Source organism: Alligator sinensis, unplaced genomic scaffold (genome assembly GCF_000455745.1).
Source record: "Alligator sinensis unplaced genomic scaffold, ASM45574v1 scaffold904_1, whole genome shotgun sequence".
NCBI classification, from domain to species: Eukaryota; Metazoa; Chordata; order Crocodylia; family Alligatoridae; genus Alligator; species Alligator sinensis.
Window position 1 is genome coordinate 756,202 of NW_005842587.1, and position 8,488 is coordinate 764,689.

Here is an 8,488-nt window from a genome sequence, read left to right on the forward strand (position 1 = left end):
ACTTTGGAAGTCACGTGGGTAAGAGTTACTCACAGACTGAAGCCAGTTTGTTTCACAGCAGGGGCTAGGTGCTCCAAGGGCTCCTTAAAACCAGGCCTAGAACAAATTAGCAGGCTGAGGCTCGGCTGGCCCTGCTTAGGTGGGTGAGTGTTGCTGACCTAGTTGCCTGGCTGTGGTGCAGAGGCCTTCCATGGACTATTGGTCTGACCCAGTCTCTTACTCATTATGTTCTTATGTTCTCTAGAGCCACAATGAACAGGTCCTCCACTATGATCCACTGCAGAATACCTCCTGGGTTAACTTTCTCTCTACAGAGAGAAAGGACTTGGTAGTGTGTTGCTTTAAAAGGGGCCCCTATCATAAACAATGCATGCACCCAGATGCTGGGGAGGCATGGCAACCTCCTGCAGGTGGTGGTGGCGGTGGCGAGCAGGGAGCTCCTGGAGGCAGTCGCAGTGATGTCGGGGGCGGGGTGGCGAATGCCAAATACCACCAGCAGCAATTGGGGACCACCTGCAGATGCAGCCGGCGGTGTTGGTGGTGAGGGTGGGCGGTGAGCGGTGACCACCCGCAGGCATCGCTAGCAGCATCAGTGGCGCTTCTGTCAGGGGCCGCACCGCCAATCTTGGGATGCACGTGCACCCGTGTGCACCCCCTATGTGTTGCCAATGGCCCCTATGATATGAATGTCACTACACTCTACATAAATAAATAGTGGTACTGAGAGTATGGCCTCTTTCTTCCACAGGTCTAGATCTGCACCTGCATTTAATTAAGTCTGCAGGCAGAACTGCTGAACAGAAGCATGTTTCTGAGCAGTTACAGCATGCTCTCTGGAAGCTGGTTAAATTGCTATTTTGATCTCTCTCGCTCCTCAGAAGCCTTCTCTTTGTTTAATGGAAGTTAAGCATTTGTTAAGTAAATCCAGTGGGTGTCTTGTGGATCTTTGATACATAGCAAAAGCCCAAGTTATTTTTCCTTTTTGCTTCTTTATTTTACATATCCTGTCATGAGAACTTAACGCGCTGAATATTACAATGAATTGTAACACGATCTCATGGTCTCCAGTGCTCTCCAGTTGCCCAGTGCACTTGCAATGGAATGGTGTATATTGTTGCAGGACATTTGTTTCCTTTTTGCGCAAGTTCTCCTCCTTTTGAAAACCCATAAACTCACAACTGCTCTCATCCTAGACAGAGAGGATTGGCTGAACGTTCATGTGCGCTTTATTATGAGAAATGGTCTGTCTCCTCCTGCAGATATGCTGCAACATACGCATATTGTCTGCAGAAACAACAGTGGGATGCAGGGAGAGATTAGCTGTGAGTAGGAGGATGAGGATAAGGGGAATGCAGGTCAGGGGAACAGAGTGTTTTAAAACAATATCAGAATGTAATCAAGGTTGTTACTCTGTCTTAAAAAGGAGATGAAATCAGCTCTTTTCACACAGGCCTGACTCCCACAGGTCCCTTGCAATGCTAGTGACTTCCCTGTCTCTCAGACCAGGGGAATACAATGCAGTGAGGTATGAGGGACAGCGTTGCTGTGTGACCTCTCTGTCTTCCAGCTATCAGATCACAATCAAGCCTCTACTTGGTGAGACTTAAAATAAACAGAAAAAATCTTGTAGGTCCCTGGCAGCCAACCAAAGCAGCTTTGGAGTGGGTTTTAAGTACTGCATATTTGTCGCTGACTTTGCAAGCACCATTGGCCTTACCCCTAATCTTTCTCATTTGCTCAAGCTGTGCATGCACAGGCAGTGAGAGATAATAATGGGCTTGCAGTTGTACTTGGTGTTCCAATAACAAACGGCAGGATCCTCACATAAATCGTTTGAACATGTAACACTGCTCTTATTTCTTAACGATAAGGGCTTAGGAACTGTCACTTACCAAAATGAAAGAAACAAACCAAATGCTATCTTGTTCTCCTTTTTTGGCTTTTGCCAAAAATAAACCCCACAGCTGAAAAAGGCGCCGTGATGATGTTCCTTAAAGGCAGAGGAAGTATATATGTTAGAGAACTTCCACCCACAACATCTGGCTTTGGTTCTGATTTTTTTTTCTCCCTGATCAGCCCATGTGGTTCAAGTTTTCTGAGGCAACTTGGCCTCCTGGGTGAGACTGAGAAAGCGCTCTGCAGGCCTGCTGAAGGCACGTGGGTGAGAGTTCAAGCTGAGTGGAGCTGGTGGGGGAATTCACTTTTGGATGCTATTTCTCAAGTCAAGAGTTCTAGAACTTGTCCAACTCCCGAGTGCCTCCTTCATCAATTATAAATCTGTACTCCATGTTTACAAAGGTTTCTTGTTTATCATGAAATATTTATCTCTATGCTCTGCATCTGCTGCTCAGACCAGCAATGTCATCTATTGTTTACTCCAAGGAAATGAAATTCTAAAACAACCTGTGGGTAAGGCGGCACAGCAGTTTTAGGTGGCCAGTCTTGGGAACAACACCGTGCGTGCACGATCACCAGCAGATGAGGTGCTTAGCCTGATGTCTCTTGCTCGAACTGATGTAGGCAGTACAATACATTTTAATTTGAAAGCTTCCCAGCCTTGGAGGAATCTCCTTTATCATGTATTGGCTAGATTTATTTTTGGAGGTGGTGGAGAGATGCAATTGGTTTAGAAAATTAGTCTGAGGTGCATATAAATACACTGCATTTTTAAAACCTCCTCTGGAAAATGGAATTACAATGACCTTCGATGGAGAGGAGTCTGAGTTGCAATAACTGTGCATTACCTAAAGGTGCTTTGCTACAGTCCTAGAATAGGAACCTGTGTGCTCTAGCTAGTTTCATAATCTCTGGAAGAGAGAATTTAGTAATGTATACATTTGACCCCTTCTGCTTCCTCATAGCCCTTCCACCTCACAGATGCACACACAGATTAACATACACACTCATTAACTTTCTCACTGTCAACTGTTATCAGCATATCTGCTGAAACTTCCAGCTGCAAAATGGATGAATGGGCCCCTCCAGATATAATCCTGATGCTGGTTTTTAGTTCAGCCTCAGGGGATGCATGAACTCCAGCCTTTAGATGGCTAAATTGGAGTCCCACTCTCCGGGCATGAGTGTGTTCACAGGACCTGTGTGTGGGTGGAACAGTCTCTCTCTTTTTTGCATCTTAATTCCAGTAACAGCATTTTACATTCAAGTGCTGGAAATTCCTTTATAATGGGTAAGAAAGTGATATTGGCCACCGCTTAGCAAGTGGGGAAACTGAGGCCTCAAGTGATTTGGCCTAGGTCTCTCATGAAGCAGAGATGTGAACTGACCCCTGGTTTAATGATTCCTAATCCTGAGTTCAGTCCATTGCCCCTATTTAGGTATTGGCTAGCTAAAGACGAGGTGCTGGTAGGAATTTCAGATCAGCAGGAGGGATGGGCAAGGGGGTTAGAGTCTGTCCAGGCAGAAAAAAGGAATAGGGCCTGTGAGACTGTGAACTTCTATTAGGATGAGGCCTTTATCTGTCCCCCAAGATTTCATGACCTCGGACTATAAAAAGGGCTCCATGCAATTCACTTTTCATCAGATATTTGTTATTGTGGCTCAGCGATGAGTGTCCATATAGTTGATGAGGTTAGAGGAAGTAGTTTGGGATTGGAGTACATTATATAGGAATTGGGGGAATTTACAGGCATGACTTAGTTAGCCTTTCAGGTGGGAGTGAGGAAACTCAACAAGCAATATGGGAGTGCCCCTCACAGGCCAGCCAGGAATCACTGTTGGTGGCCATGGAAGCAGTGGTTTGACCTCCTCATCCCTTCTGGACATAGTCCAGAATTTGCCTGCAGAGGGGGAAAGTAAGAGCCAATGTAAATAGAAGGTGGGAGTGGATTTTGGGTGATGAAAAGTGCTGAAAGATACATAGCTAAGACAAGAAGAGATCTATTCTGTTCTTCATGAAAATGCTGTGCCTTCTGACTTTCTTGGTCAACTCTGAAGAAATGCAGGTCTTGAGAGAGGCTACAGGGAGTATACACTTGTCTTCTCTGCAGACACCCATGTCATAAAGTTGGGGGAATTACCTTCTTCAAGAGTGGGTTCATTTTTGGACAGGACATTGCAGGGTAGTGGGGGGAGGGGGAGATTAAAATAGATTCTCTTTAGCGCAGCACATGAAGGTTCAGGATGTGTGCTTTCTGCCTTTTGGGGGATCAGTTGTTACAATAGGAAGCCGTTAAGGGGATCTACAAGGGAAGAATCAGCAGAAGCAGATGCTGTTCAAGTATTGTTTCCACCCAGTTCCAAGAATCTGGCCACTCCCTGTGCACCACCCATAGTGAAAACTACTTCTTGGTTCAATGGTCTGACAAAACACTAACTGCTTCCCTAGAGCTGCACTGCTGCTATGGTGTGTGATGGCAACCTGAGGTCTCGCTCACATCTCAAACCAATAAATAAATGTCTACTGAGGAGTTGGTGTGCATAGCTCTATCATATATTCCAAATGGAAGAGGGGAATGTTGTAGCCCGTGCCTGCGCAGCACCTGTGCTTGACTGCCTTGCTGTTCTGGAGGAAGAAGAGAAGGTGTCCAAGATGGCTAGTCACTTCTGAGACTTTTAAGAGTCTTTAGCCAGCCAGAGTTAGGACCATCTCCAGCTTAAATTAGAGAGCCTCAGGGCTATCCTAATTTATACCAGTGACCTAAAGCCCCAAAGCCCACTTCAGCAGCTAGAGGTGGCTGAGGCAGGTGGTTATCCTGATCATGTCTCTCTTCTGGACATGCACTGAGAGCTGAACAGGGAATCCTGTTAAGCAAGCATGACTGCTTTCTAAAGTGGCCATTGTGGGGCTGAGGACCCGTGTCTTATTCATAGATTGCAAGGCCGGAAGGGACCTTGCAAGATCATCGGGTCCAGCCCCCTGCACCAAGCAGGAAAGACAGCTGGGGGTCAGGTGACCCCAGCAAGGTGACCGTCTAGTCTCCTCTTGAAGATTTCCAGGGTTGGTGATTTCACCACCTCTGGAGAGAGTTTATTCCACAGTATGGACACCCTAACTGTGAAGAAGTTTTTCCTGGTGTTAAGCCTGAAACAGTCTTCCAGGAGTTTATGACCATTATTCCTTGTTTTCACCAAGAGTGCCCTGGTGAACAGTTGTTCGCTAAGCCCTTGATGTATTCTCCCAATATAGCAGTAAGCTGCTACTAAGCCCCCTCTCGGCCTTCTCTTTTTTTCAATGTTTTTTCAATCAATTTAATGGTTTCTGCCAAAAATGTGAAATCACGATTTCATTTGTCGATTGTTGGGGGGCAGGCTTGGTGGCCATTATGTTTTCCACACACAAAGACTCAATTGTGCTTTTAGTCTTGATGATTTTTATATGAAATTAAGAAACTGAGAAAATATGGAAAGAACAAAAGTAAGTCTGCCTGTGTGGATTGTACACATTCTCCAGAAGCCAACTTGAAACGATTCATAGCATCCCCTTCTGGATGGCTGGCAGAGAAACTTGCCTACTTTTAGAAGTGAACTAGTACATCTCCATTTTGAGGAGCACCTGAGCTGAAGTAGTAGTCTTGGATTTTGCAATGCCATTCAAGCCTTGGGGCTGTTGAGAGCCACCCGGACTTCTACTCTGGGTCCTGTACCTCACTCATCATCACACTATCTGCCTACCTTCCAGCACTGCAGTAAGCTACTTGACTTCCATCTGTCAGATTGTCTTTGTTTTCCCCTTCTCTCCTCAAGGGGAGAAGCCTGTGCAGTGGACTGTTTTGTTTCAGATTTTTCTTATGATACACACATACACATGTTACTATAAGGATATGTGTAGACAGCAGGAAGAGGCTAAGTCATAGACATAGTCCTTTCATTTAGGCTTGAAGGTGTTGAGGACGGTGGTAATGATACAGTTACTGCAAAATGTTCATTCTGCCATTTCGGGCTGGCACTCAAGGAAGCTCTGTCGCAATCTTTTTTGTGAGAAATATTTTCCACTCCCAACATGTTCTGCTGTCTGTGAATGCAAACACAATGACATCAAGGATCCTCATCACAGGCCCAGATTTTATTTTGTTTGCATGGCAAATTTTGCTGAAAGGGGAAGGCCCGTCATTCCATAGGCAGGGATGCAAAAGGCTCATTCATATCCTCTCTCACAGCTGCACCTGTCTGTCCTCGCCCCAGCTGCTGCAGCTTAGCTTTGCCTCAAAACACATTCTTGTGCTGGGTGCAGTGCCTCTGCTCTAATGGGGATTCTCTCCAGCTACCCATGTCTGTTTTGCATCTGCTTTACATTGCCTTTCTAATCCTCTACCTAAAATTACCACTTGGGATGTGCTACTCTAAGCAAGGGTGCAGATCCTTGAGTGGAGTCAGTCAGCATTGCTCTACTGCCATCAATAAAGCAATGCTGATTTCCACCATTTGAGGATTCGGTCCACATAGTTCAGTGTTTTATCACATGGAAAACCTGTGGAAAAAGATAGTGTGTCAGTAACACAGAAATAAAAAAAAATACGTATGTAAAAAAAGAAAACCCTGCCAGAGAAGAGCCTTAAAAAATGCACATATTATCCGTCAGAACAGAATTTTCAGTAGAGTTCTGTTGGATTTTTTCCAATAAATAAATTTCCCAGGCTTTTAAGGGTTGGCTTTTAGATTAATGAAAATATTACTTGAATTAAAATTTGGTCCATTAAGTCATCAGTTATATTGTCGTTGCAACATCATGTGCTTAATGTTAATGACACGCACAAAAAAGGAAATGACACAAGAAAGCTATTTGTTTTACTGTTCTTGGTGGCCTGAGCCAAACGCCTAATGTGATTTACTCTTGAAAGCCAAACTTAAGCCAGAGCTGTCCCAAGAGAGGATGAAGAGTGACATAGTTAAAAGTGATTTGGCAAAGGCAGTGGGCATTGTCCTGTGTGCAAATGCATTGAAAAATCCATATTTCAGCCCCATTCTTATGAGGAGTGGGGTTTCTTTGTTTCTCAGGAGATGAGGAGACTTGGCAGCCCAGAACCAGGCCTCTGCAACTTGCAGAGTCTATCCTGGAGTCTCTTTTCCTGGAAATGGATTCTTGCCCCATGGCTCCAAGCAAAACTGGCCCAGTACAAAACCATGAGAACCCTACAGGATACAGAGTAGAGAAGTGCCACCAAATTCAAAACCTGCCTGACCCTCTCTGTCTGAACTACTGGTCTAGAGATCTCACAAGGGTAGACTTTTTAGTAAGAGTTAGTACTTTTTGTTTCTAGTTAGGCTGGAAACACCTGTAGGGTAAACTTTCTCATGGTGTTTTGGCACTTCTGCTTCTAATCCTGACTGAGACTCAGGAAGTGAAGGGATGGGTGACTGAAAAATAATAGCCAAGACCTTTCTGAAACCTCTCAACTGCTCCTGGTTGAGTTTTGAATGAAGACCTGGTTGTTTTTGTCTAGTCTGATTCACTCATTGCTGTTTCATTCAATTCACCCTTGGTTCCTTTGAATTTGCCTGCTTCAGTATTTTTCTTGTTTGAACTTGAGTCAGCCTTGTGATTTCTGACACTGACCCACTTTCTGCCTTGGAATACATGTCCACTGTAGGATGATCTTTTTTGATCAGTACCGGGGTTAGCCTACCCCAGGTGTGAGTGGCTATACTGTAAAGCCATAGCTGAGCTCCTGTGTCCTCAGTGGTGCTGCCCACATGTGTGTGTGTCTTTAGAGCTTCTGGGAGCAGAATCTATGGTTCCTTGTGCTCCTATACACTGAGCTAGCTCCTCTGAGTCTTGCTGTGGGAGAACTGGTCTGTCCTTCTGGGCTTAGAGGTGGAAACCTGGGAAGTTGCTGGAGGACTGTTGGCAGCACTCATGGAAAAGTAGTTGGCTGGTCAAACTGAGGGAGAGTGAAACAGAGGCTCTACCCTATAGCTCCAGTAGGCCTGCTAGCTTGAATTTTCAGCACTACTAAATTCTGGTAAGGGGGATTTGGATGTAGACAGCACTGAGGCTTGGGCCAATACCTGAGTAAGAGCTTGGCTGAACTCCTCAAGAAAGCCAGGCACTAGGCCTGTGCAAAGCGGCTAGTATTTGCTTTGGATTCAGTTTCGGTTAATTCGGGGGACAGTGATTCAATTTGGTGATTCGAATTGCTGTCCCAAATTAATTCAGTTGAATCACACAGGCCCATCCCCCACCCGTTCTCCCAGTGCGGCAATGGCTGCCCCACCCAGCCCAGCTCCTGACTTTCAAAAAAACAGCCCTGACTCAGTGGGTGCTGGTGGGGGGGGGGTGATCTCCTCTGTCCCCTACTCCCCCATGCCCCGTGGGGGGTTCTGCATGAGCCCCCCAACCCCCGCCTGCTCCCCCCCCCCCACTGCTCCCTGCCACATGGAGGGAGGGCTCTTCCACAAGCCCCCCTGAGGCCGCTGCAGGAGCAGTAAATTCAGGGTTTCTTTTGGGTTTTATTTTCTTAAAGGGCCGGAGCTGGGGCGGGTGGGGCAGCCATGGGAGGGCTGGGAGAGCAGGGGGGGGGGTTGGGGGGTT